Source organism: Sapajus apella, unplaced genomic scaffold (genome assembly GCF_009761245.1).
Source record: "Sapajus apella isolate SASKATOON/1434 unplaced genomic scaffold, GSC_monkey_1.0 scaffold40, whole genome shotgun sequence".
NCBI classification, from domain to species: Eukaryota; Metazoa; Chordata; class Mammalia; order Primates; family Cebidae; genus Sapajus; species Sapajus apella.
In genome coordinates, this window is record NW_022436980.1 from 1245087 (window position 1) to 1268399 (window position 23313).

General features: G+C 36.4%; 1 protein-coding gene and 1 long non-coding RNA gene across 6 annotated transcripts in view; one reads left to right on the forward strand and one right to left on the reverse strand.

The window, feature by feature from the left end:
* The window catches only part of GSK3B (glycogen synthase kinase 3 beta), a 228474-nt gene that overhangs the window by 7800 nt on the left and 197361 nt on the right, over positions 1-23313 (forward strand). The gene's annotated exons all lie outside the window — the stretch shown is intronic.
* Positions 13025-21449, reverse strand: LOC116565410. The gene is made up of 3 exons (XR_004275427.1): positions 21437-21449; positions 13841-13845; positions 13025-13108 (listed from the first exon to the last, which is right to left on the reverse strand). It is a non-coding gene; the product is annotated as an uncharacterized LOC116565410 (long non-coding RNA).

The following is a 23313-nucleotide window of genomic DNA, read 5'->3' on the forward strand; positions in this document are numbered from 1 at the left end:
TCCTTCCTTCCTTCCTCTCTTCTTTCTTTCTTTCTTTCTTTTTCTTTCTTTCTTTCTGATGGAGTCTCGCTCTGTTGTGCAGGCTAGAGTGCAGTGGTCAGTCTCAGCTCATTGCAACATCTGCCTCCTAGGTTCAAGTGATTCTCCTGCCTCAGCCTCCTGAGTAGCTGGGACTACAGGTACATGCTGTCACGCCTGGCCAATTTTTTTGTATTTTTAGTAGAGGGTTTCGCCATGTTAATCAGGCTGGTCTCAAACTCCTGACCTTAAATGATCCATCTGCTTTGGCCTTCCAAAGTGCTAGGATGAGCCACCATGCCTGGCCATTTTTTTTTTTTTTAAATGATTAATTGTATCATGGTACAATCCTTGGCTTAAGAAGATAAAAATAAATAGGTTGTTTTTGTAGAAAGTGGCCATGAATAATGTGATTAATCATTACAACAACACTATAAAGTAGTTAATACTATATCCCCATTTTATAGATGAGGTAAATGAGATTCAGAGAGATGAAGCAACTTGTCTAGGTAACCTGGTTAGAAAGTTGCTCAGCCAAGACCCAGGTATTCTGATTCCGGACCCCTTGATATTTTTTGTATATACTATAGCGAGTGTATTGCTGTTACTTTAATGCTTAGATTCCAGAGATAAGTTAAAGTGCCCTTTGCTCTTAGAATATGCTTTCATTGATAATTTAGCAACGACTTTGTGAGACTTTCATCATTAGTACTACTTTGAAATTAGTTCCGGGCATGCAGTTTAGCAAAAATAATATTTACATTTACATTTATTTTTGAAAAAATCCTCAATTCTTTTAAGATTATAGGGAAAACAATGTAAGATATTGAAAATGAAAATACTAGGGCTTACGCTTTACAAGAAAATTAGTAGTGTATGGTTTTTTGGTTGTTTAATGTTGAATCAGAGCATGGGTTTCTATAGAAGAGTACTGATTTCATGAATAAATCTGGTATATTTGTATCCGCAGGTACTACTAGAATATGATTCTTTAAATTAGCCATTATTAATATGTCTCTCTTCCTATGGGTTGTGAAGTGTTTTGCTCCTTTTAAATTTGATACCCATTTTCATGAAGGTATTTTTTTGATTATCCAACCAGTCAGTCGAGTATATGTTGGAAATTTGTTATGTTTGGAACTGTGATACCCCTGCTTTTCCCAAAGAATAACATCTCTCCATCAATGTGGAATTGGGTTATTTAGAATCCCAGCTTATTGGAATTGGCTGGTAGTTGACAGTAAACCAAAACTGCTCCTGAGCAGTTGATAACTGCAGACAAATGGAGCATAAATTTTGCTCACAGGTTAGTCTTCAGGCTTTTATTAACATTTCCTTGTTATTATTTAACATATAGTTCTAATTCATTGAGATGTCTGGTTTTTTTGAAACCACAAATTAGAGGGGAATAGATAGATACTGATATTAAGCATTATGCTACTGAAAAGAATGGATGATTCGGGGAAACAAACATATTGGGATTAGATAGTGTATGTAGGGTATGTAGGTTTATACAGCTCCAGGGTAAATCACTCTGATAATTGTTCAAAATGTTCACCTAGAAAAATGTTTTTTTTTTTTTGGGAGGGGGAGACAGAGTCTCGCCATGTTGCCCATACCTAGTCTGGAGTGCAGTGGCACAATCTTGGCTCACTGCAGCCTCTGCCTTCCCGGCTCAGGTAATCTTCCCACCTCAGCCTCTGATGTAGCTGGGACTATAGGCATGCACCAACATGCCTGGCTAGTTTTTGTAGAGAGGGGGTTTTGCCATCTCTTGCCCAGGCTGGACTTGAACTGGAATCAAGCAATCCTCCTGCCTTGGCCTCCCAAAGTGCGGGGATTACAGTTATGAGCCACTGCGCCCATCTTGAGAATGTTAAATTATATTAATTCTCTTTTAAGGAGGCAGGAGGCAGGAAAGTCTCTTCTGGAGAGCTGGGGTTCTGTATAAACTACATCAAACATCTGTAATTGATTTTTCACTGAAGTGAGTGAGAGAACTGGGTCATCTCTGTCTGATTCACCATCTTCTAGTTGGATTTCAGCAATATGGATAAAGGTACTAAAGTCTTTAGTGTGCTAGCCCAGGGTATTGTTTCCAACTCTTTGTTCTGTTGTCCATCTACATTTATTAACTTAGCAGCAGAGTTTTATCTGATTTAAGATTTGTTATTTTACTGTTTCTGTTTTTTTTTTCTTCCTTGGTATGTATGGAATTGCTGCTTGGATTTTGGATAGCTTGTACCTTTTGTTTGTGGCCTGCTTAGAAGGCACTGCATGGAGTCATATAAGCTTTCTTATGAATTATGAATAGCTATTTAGAGAGGAACTTTACTAGATACATTTATGGCCTGTGAGAATTGAAAAGCTGGATATCTTAATTGTTGGACTGAAGAAAAAGGGTGATAGTGGCACAATAGTTTTTCTTCTTCTTTTTTTTTTTTTTTTTTTGAGACGGAGTTTCGCTCTTGTTACCCAGGCTGGAGTGCAATGGCGCGATCTCGGCTCACCGCAACCTCCGCCTCCTGGGTTCAGGCAATTCTCCTGCCTCAGCCTCCTGAGTAGCTGGGATTACAGGCACGCACCACCATGCCCAGCTAATTTTTTGTAGTTTTAGTAGAGACGGGGTTTCACCGTGTTGACCAGGATGGTCTCGATCTCTTGACCTCGTGATCCACCCGCCTCGGCCTCCCAAAGTGCTGGGATTACAGGCGTGAGCCACCGCGCCCGGCCTAGTAGTTTTTCTTCTTTTGGAGGTCTGAGAAATTCTTAGGGGCTTAATTGGCTAATATAACTAAAAAGGGTGGGTGTTTTAGATTTTTTTCCAAGGAAGGCTGACCTGTCTTCTTTAACTACAACACTACTTCCTGTTACTTTATAAAATCAATTAATACTTTTTAATTTATTAACACTTTCTTCATGACGTGTGTTGAAGTTATTGAGTCAAGTAAATTTCTAATGCTAGATTTTGAGTATGTAGAGTGAACACCTGAAGAGTTGGAGGTACTGGAATTAAGTCTAACATCAGACTTATAGTATTTGCAGGGACATTTGCTGTCCTAGTGGAATTTTAGAATTTTCACATTCTACACATTATTTAAATTCTGAAGGAAAGGGGGAAGCTTTGAGTTGGTAGATTTTTAATAATAAGATATAATTACATTCATATAGAAGAGCAATGTACTGTATATCCTATCTTCATAATATATGGAAATAACAGCAGTAATTATTGAGTGCAGTGTGCGAGATAATTGCATGTTTTCTTTACATATTTTCCTTTAAAAAAAAAGGAATTTACTCATGTGGTTCAAAATTTTAAAGATACTCAGTGAAGCCTTCCATCTCTCCTGCTCTGCAACAACCAGTTCTCTTTCCTGGAGACCACTGGCATTACAATTTTTTATGTGTCCTTTCATAGGTATTCTGAATCTTTACAGATTACTGATTTCTACAGTAGACTTTCAGTTTGTGTACACACACATAAATTAACACTAGCTTTAGCAGAAGTGTTAGAATTAAAACAAATTTAAATAACTCTAGAAAATTGCTATTTTTCAACCTAGTAGATTAGTAAATATTTATTTATCTGAATGTAAGTTAGTTGGAGAATAAGTGCAAAGATGACAGAGCTCTCTTGGCAATTAGAGGTAAAGTGTTAATAGTCCTAACCAATGCACAATGTATAGCACATTTAAAATAGATGTTTATTTCATGGTAAAGAAAAAGGCAAAGAATATATATTTTTTTATCTTTCCATTTTTTTTTTAACATCTTAGATGAGAAAACCTGTTCTCTTGAGAGATCAGAGGCGCAGAGTGCGTCAATGTCAATGAAGCCTGTGCCTTTTACCTCTTTAAGAGCGCACGGTTTCATTCTGCTCCTAAATCAAGCACCCCTTAGTTGTTAAAAAAAAAAATACTTTTATAAAGGAATATATTTATATGATTTAAATAAATAGTGCAGAAGGGCTTATGATGGAAAGTAATATTCTGTCCTCCAGTCTTACTTCTTAGAAGCAGCATTGGCTATGACAGCTGTCTCCTTTAGTAGTTTTTGTCATATTTTTAATTATATGCTTTTTATCTATTTCTTAAAATTAATTTTAGATATAATTTTTTGTCTTATGGTAGACATCATTTATTGTGATGCCCATTGACCTTTTGCTTTCATACTAATATATCACTATTTTTAAACTATTATGTTATTTATTTAAATTATTATTCAAATTCTCGGTATCTAGACATGGAACAGTATTGTATGTAGAAACAAGTAGTATACAGTAATCACAGTTCCTTATAAGAACAGCTTTATTGGTCAGGTGCGGTGGCTCATGCCTGTAATCCTAGCACTTTGGGAGGCCAAGGTGGGTGGATCACTAGAAGGTCAGGAGTTCAAGACCAGCCTGGCCAACATGGTGAAACCTCATCTCTAGTAAAAATACAAAAAAATTAGCCAGGCGTGATGGTGGGCGCCTGTAATCCCAGCTACTCAGGAGGCTGAGGCAGAGACTTGCTTGAACCTGGAAGGCGGATGGAGGTTGCAGTGAGCCAAGATTGCGCCACTGTGCTCCAGCCTGGGTGATGAGCAAGACTGCGTCTCAGAAAAATAAAAATAAAAGAACAGCTTTGTTGAGATACAATTCACATACCGTAACATTCATTTTCTTTAGTACACGGGTTCACAGACTTGTGTAGCCATCCCAACCATCTTAACTTTAGAGTACTTTTATCATTTCAGAAAGAAAGCTTATACCCATTAGCAGACATTCCCTATGTTCCCTTTCCCCCCCCAGCTCTAGGTAGCCACTAATCTACTCTCTGTCTTTATTGATTAGCCCGTTCTGGACATTTCATATAAATGGATTTATGTAATATGTGGTCATTTATGACTGGTTTCTTTTACTTAGCATAACGTCTTCAAGGTTCTTCCATGTTACAGCATGTGCTCATACTTGATTCCTTTTTATTGCTGAATAACATTTCGTTGTATAGAAATCTGATGATTTGTTTTTTAGTTGATGGACATTTGCATTGTTTCTGCTTTTTGACTAGTATGAATATGCTGCTGTGAACATTTGTGTGCAAGTTTTTGTGTGGACAGATCTTTTTTGGGGTATATACCTAAGTAGTGGAATTGCTGGGTGATGTGGTAACTCTGTTTAACATGTTAAGGAGCTATTAAACTATTTCAGAGTTACAATCACATTTTTTCCTTTGTTTTTAATCTTTTTAGACTTTATTGATTCTATTTTCTTTTTTGGTACTGTTTGTAATAATCATAATCTCAATTCTTTCCCCCACATGTACCATTTTATCAGACATTCTCTAGATTCCTACCTGCCCCCTGCCCCCTTTCTTTTCCTGGAGTGTCTTTTTTCCTGGAGTCCACGTCCAGCTACTGGGATCTGACCTGGTTATTCTCTAGGCCCCATTGTACAGCTGTCATCCTCTGACTTCTTTCATTGCTCTTCAGGGTTGACTCTCCAGTTTCCTGGATCTCATGTCTTTGTATCATTGAATACTTCTTGTCTGATACAATCTCATGACATCAGACAACAATGCCCAAAGTATTAACTGTTTGATAAATATATTTGGAAAAGTTATTTGTTTTTTTCTATGTTTGCTCCAAAAGGGCAGTTAAGCTATATACTTTATGGGCAGATATCTTTACCCTTGCAGTGTCTAGATACTGAGAAATATATGTTTGAAAATTACCTTGTATCATTTTATCAAGTGATTACCATGCCAACATGAAACAACATGAGGCAAGTACAGAAATCTGAAGAAAATTAATATTAAAAAATTGTTTAGACTAGAGCTATTCAGAAGAAGTAAAAGCCAAAAGTGTGAATCATATATGTAATTTAAAATTTTCTATGAACCACTTTGAAAAGTAGACACAGGTGAAATTAATTTTAGTAATATATTTTATTTAACCTAGTGTATCCAAACTAATAATATATCAAAATGTAATCAATATAAAAACTATTGAGCTATTTTACATTCATTTTTTGGGTATTAAATCTTTATAACCAAGTGAGTGTTTTACGCTTAAAGAACATAATAATTTGGGCTAGCCATATTTCAAGTGTTCATTAGCCACATGTTGCTAGTGGCTATTGTACTGGACAGTGCTGGTTTAGAATTTTGTCCAGGAATTATATTGTTTTTGTTATTCTTAAGTAATGGAAAAGGTGTGTGTGGTTCAAAAACACTTCATTGATTTGTGCCTTTGTTTTTAATCATGTTTTGAGTTTGTTTTGAAATTTTAAATGACACTAAAAGAGGTTGAAAATTTTTATGTTCTTTAGAAAGGGACTTGCTATAGGGTGGGTAGTGATTCTTTCCACTCTTAGTTTACTAAACATGTTAAAATGGGTATTGAAATTTTTGCTATTGGATGTTGTCCTTGCCATGATTGCCTTGGCCCCAGTGGAATTTTATTGATGCAAATATTATTTGTCATATGTAAAGACCTATCTGGCTTTCAGTCTCAAATACCAATTCAACTCCTTGGTCATTCATGCTTACCACAAGGCATGAAATTCACTTGCATATAAACTCTTTCCGCACTCTCTGTGGCCCTTCTAATGTTCTTCCTTGTATTCATGTTAACTTGTCTTGTTTTTTCATAGGAGATCTAAGTTCCAACATGACATAAAAATATTTTTCACGTCTTTGTATTTCCTGCAGTGTGGAGCACAGTCCTTTGTATATTGGGTTGCTTAGTACATAATTCTAGTTGAAGGCAATTTGTCATGTGATATGGTGTTTACTAGTGTTATAATAGTTTCCAGGTCACCAAGCTATTGCTGTTGTTTCTAGAAACATTTAATTTTTGATGTAACAAATTAAGTTAAATTTGGTTTTTTTGTTGTTATTTTTTTGAGACAGAGTCTTGCTCTGTCGCCAGGCTTGAGTGCAGTGACGCGATCTCTGCTCACTGCAACTTCTGCCTCCTGGGTTCAAGTGATTCTCCTGCCTTAGCTTCCAAGTAGCTGGGATTACAGGCACGCCCCATAATGCCCAGCTAATTTTTGTATTTTTAGTAGCAATGGAGTTTCATCATGTTGGCAAGGATGGTCTCGCTCTCCTCACTTCATGGACTGCCCACCTTGGCCTCCCAAAGTGCTGAAATTACAGGCGTGAGTTATCGCGTCTGGCCCTCTTTTTTTTTTTAATGCGAAGGAATGATAGTAGGGCAAAGAAAGAGACACAGTGTTAGAGACACTTCTGTTGTACTACGTGCTTAGCATTGAGTGGCTCTGAAATCTTTGGATGGATGGATGAATGAATGAAAGGACTTGGGTGCTAGGTTGCACTGGTTGGTAAGCATGATACCTTTGAAACATTGAGCCTGTGAAGCTGCTACAGTACCCCCAAGCCTTCCATTATTTTATTTGCAGTGGGTAAGGACTGAAGATAGATTTATAACAGTAAAACCTGACAATTCAATTCCTTTCTTTTCAACAAGTAGCTTACTTTGCAAAAGAATAAACTTACAATATTTATGAAAAGTCCTTTCATCATGGATGTACTTAGGTATGTAATTGTATTGTGGGGGAGTTGTGAAACTGTAATTTTTTTTTTTTTTTTTTTTGAGACTGAGTCTCACTGTATTGCCCAGGCTAGAGTGCAGTGGTGCTATCTCAGCTAACTGCAATCTCCCTCTCCTGGTTTCAAGCGATTCTGCTGCCTCAGCCTCCCGAGTAGCTGGGATTACAGGTGTCTGCCACATGCTTGGCTAATTTTTGTATTTTTTTTTTTTTTTTTTGTATTTTTAGTAGAGACGGGGTTTCACGGTGTTGACCAGGATGGTCTCGATCTCTTGACCTCGTGATCCACCCGCCTCGGCCTCCCAAAGTGCTGGGATTACAGGCTTGAGCCACCGCGCCCGGCCTAATTTTTGTATTTTTAATAGTGATGGGATTTCACCATGTTGGCCAGGCTAGTCTCAAACTCCTCATCTGAAATAATTCGGCCACCTCGGCCTCCCAAAGTGCTGGGATTACAGGTGTGAGCCATGGTACCTGGCTGAAACTACAAGACCTCTTTTTGGGTCTTTAAGATAAGTTTATTTGTTTGATATATTAGTATATCAATTCTAGAACTTTCCCAGAGAGGGTGAGAAATATTAATAAACAGTAGGGGTTCTATTGCTAAATAATGCAACTTTTTCAAAATTTAATTGGAGGAAAGAGTGTCTTCTTCCTTCTTCCTCCTCCTGCCCCTATCCCCTTTTTTGGAGACAGAATCTTGCTCTGTTGACCACATTGGAGTACAGTGGTGTGATCCTGGCTCACTGCATCCTCAACCTCCTGGCTCAAGCAATCCTTCCACCTCAGCCTCCACATTGGCTAGGTCCACAGGAGTGTGCCACCATGCCTGGCTCATTTTTGTATTTTGGTAGAGACAAGGTTTTGCTCCGCTGCTCTCGAATTCCCGAGCTCAAACATTCCATCCATCTTGGGTCTCCCAAAGTGCTGGGATTACAGATGTGAGACACCTCACCTGGCCATAATGCAAATTCTGAAATAGTGGTAGAATACGACTGTCTGTATTTGGTTTTCAAAAATAAATTGCTTTCCACATATCAGCATAGTATCTCCTGTGATTAAATGTGTACATTGTGAGATGTTTGGCTGATGGTAGGGTGCAATTCTTAGACATTGAAGAAATTTATTTTCTCTGCAAGTAGCAAATGCTTGTTACTCCCTTCTTGAACCCAAAGGGTTTACTAAAGAATAAGGTATAATTTAAATTCAGTTTAATATCAGGAGTAGATTTTACTGAGAGACTTTGAGCCCTTTAAAAAATGTTTTTTTCTTTTTCTTTTCTTTTCTTTTTTTTTTTTTTTTTTTTTTGCCTATACCTTTGCAAATATAAAAAATGCGTTTCTGTAGACCGGGTGTCGTGGCTCCCTCCTATAATCCCAGTACTTTGGAAGGCTGAGACGGGCGGATCACTTGAAGTCAGGAGTTCAAGACCAGCCTGACCAATGTGGTGAAACCCTATCTCTACTAAAACAAAATTAGCTGGGTGTAGTGGCAGGTGTCTGTAATTACAGCTACCCCAGAGACTGAGGCAGGAGAATTGTTTGAACCTGGGAGGCAGAGGTTGCAGTGAGTCGGTTTTGCACTGCTGCACTCTAGCCTGGGTGAGAGGGGGAAACTGTCTCAAAAAGAAAAAAGGGCTGTGTGTGTGTGTGTGCGCGCGTGCGTGCATGCATGCGCATGCACACATAATTTCCTATCAGAGTGTAGAAAATTAAAGAAGGGCTATACCATTTGAAAGGATAGAGAGCCTGGGCATGGTGCCTCACACCTGTAATCCCTCCCAGAAGGTGGCTGAGGTGGGTGGATCTCTGAGGTTAGGAGTTCCAGACCAGCTTGGACAACACGGTGAAACCTCGTCCCTACTAAAAACACAAAAATTAGCTGGCTGTGGTGGTACACACCTGTAATCGCAGCTACATGGGAGGCTGAGGCAGGAGAATCGCTTGAACCTGCCTGGGAGGCGGAGGTTGCAGTGAGCTGAGATTGAACCACTGCACTCCAGCCAGGGCAGCAGAGCAAGAGTCTATCTCAGGAGGAAAAAAAAAAAAAAAGATAGATGAGACATTCCAGTATGATATTTCTGCTCTACATTGGAGAAGGAGAACTTAGTTAGAAACAAAGGTTGTATTTATCATGACTTCTAAAATGGGAGCAGGTGGGCCAATTCCAGAGTTCTTAGAAAAGAAGGATCCTCAGAGACAGGAGATTGTCTGCTGCACTGTATGGGTTATGGCATCAATATAAATTGTACAGCTTGTTGGCTTTCAGTATTAATTTAGGAGTAGGTAATTGTTTTAAAATGCATTTTCACATTTTATCTAATGAGAAAACACATCTTTTTTTTGTTGTTAATTTCATACATATAGCTGAGAAAGCCTATGTACTTTCTAAAGTCTAGGAAAGAGGAGGAATGCTGCTGTGGTCCATAGGAGTTGGGGTGGGGGAAGAAGTTAATTAGAAAAAAGTTTGTGGTCATGGCAGATTTTGAGTTTCTCTGGATGCTATTGGTGACAGCCTGAATTTTAGAATTCAGATCCAGCTACCCTTTGAATATTTACTGTGTGCCAAGCACTATTATTCCATTTAACTTTCATAATGCTTTGTGACAATATTTGCTCCATTTAATAAGTGAAGAATCTGAGGTTAATATATATATGTTTTTTAAATTGATTTATTCCAGGGCCATAGTTAGAAGGGAATAGGTTCTGGATGTTGATCCTAGTCCCTCCAGACTTCAAGTAAAGGAAGGAAATTTTAGTACTTACTATGTTACTGTACTGTAGTAAGCAATTCATTTAAAATGATAGTATGTATATTTAAGATACACAACATGATGTTATAAGATACATATTATAATAAAATGGTTACTGTAGTAAAACAAATTAACATCTCCATCTCACATAGTTACTCCCCCTCCCCTGCCAAAAGCAACTGTAATCTACTCAACAAAAGCCTGGATATAATACGCTATTATTAACTATAGTCTTCATGTTGTACATTAGATCTAATGACATGTTCATTCCAGGTGTTTGCTACTTACTATGCTTTGACCTACATCTCCCCTTTTTCTCCCCTGCCCAGACTCTGCTAACCAGTTTATTCTCTATCTCTATATATTTGACCTTTTTTTAAAGATAGCTTTTACATATAATTGAGATCATGAAATATTTTTCTTTCTGTGTATAGCTTATTTCAGTTAATTTCTCCCAGGTCCATCCATATGTGTGTGTACACACACATACACATACATGTATATATATACACACATATATACACACACATATGGAAGTTTAACCATTTGTCCATTGATGGACACCTAGGTTGTTTCCATATCTTGGCTGTGGTGAATAATGCTGTAGTGAACACGGTAATGCAGATATCTTTACAAAGTGATGATTTCATAATATTTTGGGTATATACCCAGAAGAGTAATTACTGGGTCATATGATAGATAGTTCTATTTTTAGTTTCTGTAGAAACCACCATACTGTTTTTATAATGGCTGCACTAATTTGCATTCTTACCAACAGTGTACAGGGGTTCATTTTTCTCTATACTTTCGCCAGCATTTATCTCTTATTTTTTTTGATAATAGCTATCCTAACAGGTGTGAGGTGGTATCTTATTGTTGTTTTGATTTCCAGTGGTAAGTGATGTTGAACACCTTTCGTATACTTGTTGGCTGTTTTCTATTTCACCTTTGGGGAAATGTCTGTTCACATCTTCTGCCCATTTTTAAGTTGAGTTATATGTTTTCTTGTTGTTGAGTTGTATGATTTCTTTGTAAATCTTGAATATTAACACCTTATCCCATATATGGTTTGCCAGTAATCTTTTTCCCAATTCATAGGTTGTCTTTTTATTTTGTTGTTTCCTTTGCTGTGCAGAAGCTTTTTAGTTTGATGTAGTCTCATCTGTTTTTGCATTTGTTTCCTGTGTTTTGATGTCTTTGAAGAAGTAATTGCCAAGGCCCATGTCAAGGAGATTTCTCCCTATGTTTTCTTTTAGGAATTTTGTGGCTTCAAGTCTTATGTTTAGGCTTTTATCCATTTTGAGTTGGTTTTTGTGTCTTAAGATGAGTATTCAGTTTCGTTATTTTGCATGTGGAAGTCCATTTTTCCCGGCAGCATTTGTTGAAGAACTGTGTTGTCTTGGTGCCTTTGTTGAAAATTAGTTGACTGTGTATGTTTGGATTTGTTTATGGGCTCTCTGTTCTGTTAAACTGGTCTGTGTGTCTGTTTTTATGCCAGTACTAAACTATGTTGATTTAAAATTGCTTTGTGACTTAATTTTCAGGAAAGCGTGAAGCCTCCAACTTTTTTTTTTTTTTTTTTCCTCAGAATTACCTTGGCTGTTCAGAGTCTTGTGATTCCATGTGAATTTTAGGATTGCTTTTTCTACTCTTGTGAAGAATGCCATTGGGATTTTAATAGGAATTGCATCGAATCCATATGTTGCTTTGGGTAGTGTGATAATGTTAACTATATTAATTCTTTTGATCCGTGAGCATGGAATTCTTTCCGTTTATTTGTGTCTTCATTTTCTTTCATCAGTATTTGTAGTTGTCAGTGTATATGTCTTTCAACTTTTTGGTTAAATGTATTTCTAAGTATTTTGTTTGTTGATATTAACATAAATGGGGCGGTTTTCTTAATTTATTTTTCAACTTGGTCATTATTTGTGTATGGAAATACCATGGATTTTTGTATGTTGATTTTATATAATACAACTTTACTGAATTAATTTATTAGAGCTCAGAGTTTTTTGTGTCGTCTTTGGAGTTTTCTATATAGGGGACCATGCCATCTGCAAATAGAGATAATTTTCTGATTTGGATAACTTTTATTTTTTTTCCTTTTTCTTGTCTAAATGCTCTTGATTTAGACAAGTTCTTCCAATACTTCTAGTACTGTGTTGAATAGAAGTGGTCAGAGTGGGCATCCTTGCCTTGTATCAGGTCTTAGAAGAAAAGTTCTCAATTTCTTCCCATTGATTACGTTGTTAGCTGTGGGTTTTTCATAGATGGCCTTATTATGTTGAAGAACTTGCCTTCTATATTTAAACTGTTAAAAGAGTTTTTATCAAGAAAGTTTAATTTTGTTAAATGATTTTTCTGTCAGTTGATATGATTGTGTCATTTCTGTCTTTCAGTCTCTTAATATATGACATTGATTCATTTGTGTATGTTAAACCATCTTTGCATGCCCGTATTAAATCCCACTTGATCATGATGTGTAATTTTTTGATACGTTGTTGAATTTGACTTGCTAGTATTTTATTGAGGATTTTTGTATCATCAGTGTTCATCAGAAATATTGGCCTGTAGCTTTATTTTCTTGTAATGTCTTTGTCTGGCTAGGTATCAAAGTAATGCTGGCCTTATCAAATGTGTTACAACTTTACTATGTGGAAGAGTTTAAGTAGTATTGATATTCTTGAAAAGTTTGGTAGAATTAAGCTGTGAAGCTGTCTGGTCCTGACCTTTTCTTTGTTGGGAGATTTTTAATTAATACCGGTTCAATCTTTTGTTTGTTCCTGATTCAACTTTGGCAACCTTGTATTTTTCTAGGAATTTATTCATTTCCTCTGAGTTATAAAATTTGTTGGCTTATAATTGTTCATAATAGTTTCTCATGACCCTTCTTATTTCTTTTCTTTCTTTTTTTTTTACTTTTTTTTTTTTTTTTTTTTTTTGAGACAGGGCCTCTGTTGCCCAAGCTGCATTGCAGTGGCGTGATACAGGCTCACTGCTGTCTCAATTCCTGGGCTCGAGTGATCCCCCTACCTCAGCCTCTTGAGTGGGACTACAGATAGGCACTACCACACCCAGCTGACTTTTTGTATTTGTTGTAGAAACCGGTTTTGCCATGTTGCCCAAGCTGGTCTGAACTCCTGGGCTCAAGTGATCTATCTACCTTGGCCTCCCAAAGTGCTGGGATTACAGTTGCAAGTTACTGCACCTGGCTGCCTCTTTTTATTTCTGAAGCATCTGTTGTAATGTCTCCACTTTCATTTCTCATTTTGTATATTTGAGACTCCTTTCTTTTTCTGTAAGTCTAAGGGTTTGTTGATTTTAGTTTTTCAAAAACCCCCCAACTCTTTCTTTTGTTTTTCTCCACGGTTTTTCTATTCTCTATTTTAAGCGACTTGTTTGTATCTTATTTAATCTTCATCACAGTCTTCTGAGGCAAATGGAATTTATAAATGAGGAAACTGAGGCTTACAGAGCTTAACATGGCCAGCAAGATGCCTAGTCATACTTTGAACCTGTTCTCTTAATTGGTCCACTATATGGCCTTTATAATTTGGAAAGGGAATAAGATAATTGCTTGAAATTGGAAGAATTAAGGTTTCTTAGGGTAAGGTTTAGGAACTTTTACTTTTTGTAGTGTTACTTACCAAGGAGAAAGTAATTGTCAGTCATATAGAAGTAAAGTTTATTTTCTTTTAAAATGAAAAATTTAAGAACAAATAGCTTGCTTTTAAAACTGATCAGGCTAGCTATAAAACAGTGGCTATAAGAGATGGGTAAAAAATGTAGTTGAAATCCATGTTGCAGAATCAGTTTTGAGCCTGAGCTCCTATCCTTTTCTTTTTTTTTTTTGAGATGGAGCCTTGCCCTATTGCCTGAGCTGAAGTACAGTGGTGCGGTTGTGGCTCACTGCAGCCTACCTCCTTGGCTCAGGTGATACACTTGCGTCAGCTTTTCAGATGGCTAGGACTACAGGCCTGCACCACCATGCCAGGCTTTTTAAATTTTTATTTTTTTTAGACGTGGGGGTCTCTCTATGTTGTCTAGGCTTGGCTCAAGCAGTTCATCTGCCCTGTACTCTCAGAGTGCAGGGATTAAAGGTGTGAGCCACAGAGTTCAGCCAGGAGTACCTTATCTTTAACAGATGAAACTGAAGCTTAAAGAAGTTAAGTAACTCTTACCAAGGTTTCATAGCCAGCAGGTGGCAGAGCCTGGATTCCAACCCAGGTAATTTAGAGCTCTTATTCTTAATTACTTTACTGCCTTAAGAGTATGTGAATGTACAGAAATGGAGCCTTGCTACCTCTGGTAACTTGAAGGTACCGGTTTTGAGCTCAGTTAACATATCATAGCTTGATTCAAGGTAAAAACAGAAGTGTTACACTTCATCTGCTTCTGTTCTTATTTCCTGTGGCTATTGGTCTCAATAATTTTTGTTCTTGTTTTGTGTTATTCTTGCACTGGAAAATTTTTTGTACTTAGTTATCATTTAATAAATGATGAATGTTAAAAAATAAGCCAGAAATTGAAAATTTTGAATCTTAAATATTTTAAGACCAAATTGTAATGCATCAATTGATAGTCATGCTTTTCTTTTTAAGAAGTATTTTTATAGTGTTAGAAGATAGTTAATTTTTTTTTTTTGAGACTGAATCTTGCTCTGTCGCCCAGGCTGAAGTGCAGTGTCGTGATCTTGGCTCACAGCAACCTCCATCTCTCAGGTTCAAGTGATTCTCCTGCCTCAGCCCCTCAGGTAGCCGGGATTACAGGCATGCACCACAATGCTCGGCCAATTTTTGTATTTTTTTGGTAAAGATGGAGTGTTCTCTACCATGGTGAACTACCATGATATTTGCCATGTTGGCCAAAGTGGTCTTGGACTCCTGACCTCAAGTGATCCTCCTGCCTTAGTCTCCCAAAGTGTTGAGATTACAGGTGTAACTACCATGCCTGTCTGAAGATAAATATTATAAAAGGTTGATTTATCATTTTCATTAGTTGGAGAAAATTTTCTGTGCTTCTGAATTGAACTTTTCTTAGTTGATGAGTGTTTTGTCAGATTACAATGAAATCCTGTGATGATACAAAACTCAGATGTAGTGTAATTGCCTCTCATCCTTTGCCATGCCTGTTGTCTGCAGATGGGGGCCAGGCTGACATTTCATTTGTAATCATTGACTTAATATCTAATACGTAAAACTGATATGTGAACTTTTCCCTCCCTCTCCCTTCTATTCTGTAACTGGAACACTAATCGAAAAATAGTGTTCTTTTAACTTTGCAATAAGTCCTGTTTTTCATGTATTAATAGTTGGATTTTTTAGACCCCATTTAAAAGAGTATATCTGAGTTTTAATGTAATAACAGTGGTATCAAACCTTTTTGCCACCAGGACTGGTTTCATGGAAGAGAATTTTTCCACGGACCAGGGTGGATGGTTTTGGCATGATTCAAGTGCATTACATTTATTGTGTACTTTATAATGAAATAATTATACAATTTGCCATAGTATAGAATCAGTAGGAGCCCTGAGCTTGTTTTCCTGCAACGAGACAGTCCCGTCTAGGGGTGCTGGGGAGACAGTGACAGATTACCGGGCACTAGATTCTCATAAGGAGTGCATAACCTAGATCCCTTGCATGTGCAGTTGGCAGTAGGGTTCGCACTCCTATGAAAATCTAATGCTGCTGCTAATCTGACAGGTGGTGGAACTCAGGTGGTAATACCAGCAATGGGGAGCTACTGTAAATACAGGTGAAGACTTCCTCCCTCGCTTGCAGCTTACCTCCTGCTGTGCAGTCTGGCACCTAACAAGCCACAGACCACTAGTGGTCTGTGGCCCCAGGGTTAGGGATCCCTGATGTATAGCATTTAATATGTAGAATACTCATATAACCAGAGGTGCTTATTTGCCAGCTCAGCTATATGGAATTAAGATGGGAACTAGATAGTAGATAAAAATGAGCACTGAGGAACCGAAAGAGTGATCACAGAATCTGAAGTAAAGTTGTTTTTTTATATAATCTATGTGAAAGTCCTTTGGTCAGTGTCTCCCACAGTAGTTAGTCTAAGTGACGTTGTGCTGTAATAAGTAGTCTGTGTTCAAAGTTTAGGAAATGCTGCTTATCATCCCTCAAAGGACTGATATTCTTTGGATCAGACTTTCGAAGGTCTGCGTTAAGTATATCTGAACCTTGCTTTTATTTGAGAAGGGGAGGAAGCTAACATTTAATGAGTATTTTCTCCACTGGGTGTAAGTGATATCTCCATTTTACCGATCAGAAGCCTGAGTCCCTGCTGGTGGATAAAGGACACAAAACTAATAATGGGGCAGAACTCAAAATGGATCCCTAATCTCTCCGATTCCTAAGTTTTTGCCCTTTTGAACGGCTATGGCACTGTGTGATTATAATGAACTACTGTCTGTTGGATTTTACTCCATAGGAACAACAATTTGGCAATATATACAACGAAAAGACTAAGCTGCTCTACTTAGGGAAGAAGAAAAGGATAATAAATTGACTATTCGATACTGGCTCCACATCATTTGCTCTGTATATTAATAGATGAACCCTGTGTGTTTCTACATTGAAAGATTTCAGACACCACTGTAAATTAAAGTGCTTTTTGAGTGAGATATGTTATCATCTTTAGGCATTCTATAGCTTTCGTGTGTGTGTGACATTGTAGGACCACTCTATCCTCATCTCTGATTAGGTATAGTAGAGCTTAGGTAAGTTACTAACTTTTTATACTTCATTTTTCTTATCTGGAAGTGGTGATAGTAACTACCTTTCTGAGTGATTGTGAAGCAGGTAATTATGCATGTAAGATGCTTAGCACAGTGTCTGGCACATAGTAATCTTAGCTGCTATTATTAGCAGTAATTAGTAATAAGGCTTAGATTGACTTGTTACCTTTCTATATCTTCTTGTATTTTTTTTTTAAACTGATATATATAGGATGATTATAAGGAAAGTCTCTAAATCTTTTTCCACCTATATTTATTTAAGGAAAAATCATCACGATGCATTTTTAAAGTAATAGAAATTCAATTTTAAATATATTTTATATGATATTAAGAGAGTTGCAGTTGTCTCTAGGGATTTGACAGTTTTTAAATGAGTATTTATAATCACCAAATGCTGGCCTAGTAGGTGCCTTTAACGTTTTGTGTTTAATGTGAGATGTGTATTTTAAATAGATGTGATGTTTGTATAGTCAGTATTTTTAGACAGCACGTTTTTTTTTCTAAAAACTGTTTTCAGTCTAGTCTGTATGCAGTATCAGCCTGGATTGTATTGACCATTAGGTATTGAGTATTTAATAAAATGTTTAAATATTATGATGGACAAACCACATTACGGTGAGATATGAAGATTGTACCCCACACCCCCAACTGTGTTGTTCACAGCTGTGTTCAGTAGAGTTAACTTAAACGGTCTGAGGTACTCTTCAAAAATTTGAATAACTGTTTGAGACCATTCAGAACCATTAAGGCTATTAACTGTGAATTGAGTTAAGTGAATACTGTATGTTTTATTTTTTTTTGTTCAGTTTTCATTCTTCTTAATTTTGAGGAAGTTGGGGAGAAAAACTTTTCCCCCACTCTGAAAAATTTTCTCTTCCCTCCTTTTTATTTCCTGCTTTGAAATAGCCAATATCATTGGGATCTCCAAGAACGTCAGATAGTATCTACAGATTGAGGTAGAGTGATTTTCATGGGAAACCTTTTCTCATAAAATAAAAATACTCTTTGTCCTTGCCAGGACATTATTAGAGGAGCAGCTGGCAGCCCCTCACTACTTTGTCATTAACCAGGGTAAGGGAAGGGAAGAATGAGTGACAGTTTTCTTCCTTTTTCTTTTCTGCCTCTTGTCTTCCTTTCCCTTTCCTTCCTTTCCTGTTACCCTTAGGTCTCTGTGGGTTCTGAATTTGGATTTCAATAGAAGGGGATAATTTTTATTAAACTTTTTTAGGGAACCTGGTACTCCCAAACAGATGGTGAATACTTTTTTCCATTTTGGGTTTTTTTATTTTTACGTTAGTTTTAAATTATTAAGTTTTCGATTATATAAAACTAGATAGAATAGCTTAATAAACCACCATATATCCATATCCAATTTCTGTAATTACATGGTCAATCCTATTTCATCTATATCCTTAGTATTAACCTCCAATTTATTATTATTATTTTTTGAGACAGGGTCTCCCTCTGTCACCCAGGCTGGAGTGCAGTGGCACAATCTCAGCTCACTGCATCCTCCGCCTCCCGGATTCAAGCGATTCTTTGCCTTAGCCTCCTGAGTAGCTGGGATTACAGGTGTGCACCAACATGCTGGCTAAACAAGGTCCATAGCATTTGGTTGCTATTTTTAACTCTCCTTTCAATTGGTGGTATTGTTTCTTTAACTCTTTTCCTTGTCATTTATCTATTGAGGAAATCAGATAATTTGTTTTTTGGAATTTCCCACATTCAGGATTCCGCTGAGTGCATCCCTGTGGTTATTTAATAAGCTTCTTTATTTCTTGTATTTTCTGCAAACCGTTGGCCATACTTTTTCGTCAGAATACTTTATTGCATGGTACTGAATACAGATGATCCCCAATTCATGACGGTTCAACTTAATGATTTTTTGACTTTATGATACTGCAAAAGTGATATGCCTTCAATAGAAGCTGTACTTTGAATTTTGATGCAAAATTCTTTAAATAGCTTTGTTACAAAGTTTTATGTTAGGGCTTTGTGTTAGGTGATTTTGCCCAGCTATAGGCTAAATGATGTTTGGTAGGTTAGGTGTATTAAGTGCATTTTCAACTTACAATACTTCCAGTTAACAATGGATTTAGTGGATATACTCCATTGTAGGTGAAGGAGCATCTGTATTTCTTATTGCATAACATCAGGTGACATGTGATATCTAGTTACCTCTCTCTTTGTAATGTTACAGTTGATTACCACATCTGTTCTTTTGAGGTGATTGTTGATGTATTATACAGTTCCCCATCAGCCTTTCACCCAATCTCTTTAACAGACATAGATGATCATTGTCTAGAAAAGCTTGTCCAGTTTCCTTCATGTGTCCCAGAACAGCTTTGAATGTAGCCCAACGCAAATTCGTAAACTTTCTTAAAACATGAGATTTTTTACAAATTTTTTTTTTTTTTTTTTGGCTCATCAGCTGTTGTTAGTATATTTGTGTGGCCCAAGACAATACTTCTTCCAGTGTCACCCAAGGAAGCCAAAAGATTGGACACTGCTGGTCTAGTTCAAGGTTTCTGCAAACTACAGCTTATAGGCCAAATATGATCCACTGCTTATTTTGTAAATAAAGTTTTATTGGGATGTAGCCACACTTGTTCCTTTATGTATTATCTATAGCTGCTTTTCAGATACAATGGCAGAGTTAAGACAGACTGTGTTCTGCAAAACCTAAAATATTTACTATCTGGCCCTTTATGGAAAGTGTGCTGACCCCAGTCTAGATCATTGTTTCATTGGACATGGCCAGTGGTGATATTCTATCATTCATTTTTTATTTTGTAGCTGGAATTTTTCTGTAAAGAAGAATTTTACCTCAGTTTTATTATCCTGAGAAAAAGCAGGGTAAGTCTTCTTTAGCATTTGACAGAAAAGTCAGCGAGTTATTTACTTTTTTTTTTAAGTATGTATTTATATGAACCCCCAGTTTTGAATATATTCTTTGTTTTAATCTATTCTCTTCTGTTGTCAGATTGTTCCATTTTTTTGCCAGTGTGAACCCCGTCATGTTGGCTCTTTTATCCTTCCATATAACCTTAGCAGTCTTTGGTAATCCTGTTTTCTGGTATGACAAGATGTTCCAGGCTCATCTTGTACATCATCTGCCTTAGGTATCTGGAACCAGTCATTTCTCTAAGAGGTTCTGATTCCTTTTAGTGGGAAATAGTATTTAGAGACCACAGTTGAGTGTTTGTTGCTCTGGGTTGGTGGTTGTTTTTAGGATCTTTTAATGGACAGAGCTAGGGTGTGGTTGTGTCTGTGTGATATTTAAAATAATTATGTTAAAATATATATAACATTAAATTGACTATTTGAATGATTTTAAAGTATACCATCATTAGCATTAAGTACATTCACCATGTTGTACAGCCATCACCATCTAGTTCCATAGCTTTTCCCCATCCCACAGGGAAACCATATATTCATTAAGTAGTCAGTCCCCATTTCACCCTTGCCCCAGACCTGGCATTAATTTGCTTTCCAACTCTGTGTATTTGCTTGTTCTGGACACTTGATGTAAATGGAATCATTCTTTATGTGGCCTTTTGTGTTTGGCTTTTTTCCACTTAGAATAATGTTTTCTAGGTTTATCCCTGTTTTAGCATGTATCAAAACTTCATTCCTGTTTATGACTGAATGATATTCCATTGTATGCATATACTAAATTTTGTTTATTCAGTTGATGGATGTTTGGATTGTTATGGCTTTTGGCTATTGTGAATAGTGTTGTTGTGAACATTTGTGTATAGGTTTTTGTTTGAACACCTGTCATTTCTTATAGGTCTGTACCTAATAATGAAATTGCAGGGTCATATGGTATTTTTGTGTTTTAATTTACTGAGGAACTGCCAAACTGTTTTCCATAATGGCTGCACCATTTCACATTCCCTCCAGCAGTGTAGTAGGGTTCCCATTTCTCCCCATCCTCTTCAACGCTTATTTCTGTTTTTTTTTTTGATTATTGCTATCCTAGCAGGTATGAATAGATCTTTCACGGTGGCTTTGATTTGCGTTTTCTTAATGACTGTTGATGTAGAGCGTCTTTTTAGGTGCCTATCTTCTTTGGAGAAATGTTTATGTAAGTTCTTTGCCTTTTAAAAATTGGATCGTTTGTCTTGTTGAGTTTTAAGTGTTCTTCATATATTCTTGATACTTCACCATTGTCAGATATATAACTTCAAAATTCTCCATTCTGCGGATTTTCTTTTCATTTTCTTTTTAGTGGCCTTTGTTGCACAAAAGTTTTAAATTTAGATGAAGTTGAATGTTCCTATTTTTTTTTCTTCTTGCTTATGCTTTTGGCATCCTATTTAAAAAGTACATTCCTAAATCTAAGGTCACGATTTACTTATATGTTTTCTTCTAAGGGGTTTGTAGTCTTATTTCATATATTTAGGTCTCTGATTCATTTTGAGTTAATTTTTGTATATGGACTAAGGTAAGGGTCTAGTTGTACAAACTCCATTTGTTGAAGAGCTTATTTTTTTTTTCCTCATTGTGTGTTGTTGGCACTCTTATTACTCATCGGTTGACCATAGATACATGGGTTTATTTTTGGATGCATGGTTCTTATTCCATTTATCTATATGTCTGTCTTTATGCCAGTACCACACTGTCTTGATTACTGTAGCTTTGTTGTAAGATTTGAAATCAGAAAGTCCTCCAACTTTATTCTTTCTCAGAGTTGCTTTAAGTATTTATGGTCCCTTGCAATTCCATATATAGTTTAGGATCACTTTTTTCATTTCTACAGAAAAGGCCTTTGGGATTTTAGTAGGGATTGAGTTGACTCTATAGATTAATTTGGGTATTGACATCTTGATACTATTACATCTTCCTATCCATGAATATAGGATTTCATTTCATTTATTTAGGTTTTCCTTTAATTTTCTGGCTTAGCAGTGTTTTGTAGTTTTCAAATCTTGTACATCTTCAGTTAAATTTATTTCTAGTTTTTTTTTTTTTTTTAATTTTTCTTTTTGGATACTACTATAAATTGAATTGCTTATTAGTATTCTTTTCAGATTGTTTATTGTTAGTATATAAAAATTCTGATTTTTGTGTGTTGATCTCATATTCTGCAACTTTGCTAAATTTTGGCACTTTTATTTAATGAGAAAACATACTGTGATTCATATCAATACTTCCAAATCTGATTTTGTTTCAAGATTAAGGATTTAGGGTTATAAGATTTTCTCTCTTTTTTAGCTTTATATTCTTATGCTGGAAATTTTGAGAATAATGAATTATTTGCTTTATTGTTTATATTTATACATATATTAGTATTGTTTAAAGTTGTCATAGGAAATGGTTGTTAATAATTCTCTGTAATTAATATAAATAGTAGGGAGGTACAGTTAAATTGCTTATTAATTAATTAATTAGTTGTTTTGAGACAGAGTCTCACTCTGTTGCCCAGGCTGGCATGCAGTGGCACAGTATTGGATCACTGCAACCTCTCTCTCCCGGGTTCAAGTGATTCTCATGCCTCAGCCTCCCAAGTAGCTGTGATTACAGACGTGTACCACCACTCCCAGCTAATTTTTATATTTTTGGTAGAGGCGAGGTTTCTCCATGTTGGCCAGTCTGGTCTTGAACTCCTGGGCTCAAGTTATCTGCCCACCTCGGCCTCCCACAAGTGCTTCGATTACAAGCGTGAGCCACTACTTCTGGCCTAAATTGCTTTTTAAAAATTATTTGAAAAGATTTTATTTTGTGTGGTTAAGCCACTCATTTGATACATAGTTGGGTTCATTTTTTCATTCTGTAGTCGGTTTTTAGGAGTAACTTAGATTTTTTTGATTTCATTTTGTTTTATAATTGTGAAAAATATTTATATTTTTTAAACCAAAACTACAGTTAGCTTGTATACTTATTCACATTTCCTTCCCTTTCTGAGATAAAACTTAGACTTACTGTTTTGTATCTTGCATTTTTTTATTTAACAAAAATCCTGGCTATGACTCATAGCAGTATATGAAGCTCTTCTGTGCTGCTTTTTATATCTGCTTAGCACTCTAATTTTTTTTATTCAAACAGTTCCATATTAATGGACATTAGGGTATTACATAGGGAAATTTTGATGGGACTGGATACTTGGTTCTTCCTGTGGAGTTTAAACTTTAAAATATTTTATTTTCATTTTTATCATAAAGATGTTTTACCACAGATACTCAAAATAGTATAGAAGTGTACATGATAAAATGTTTAAAGCTTTCTCTGATT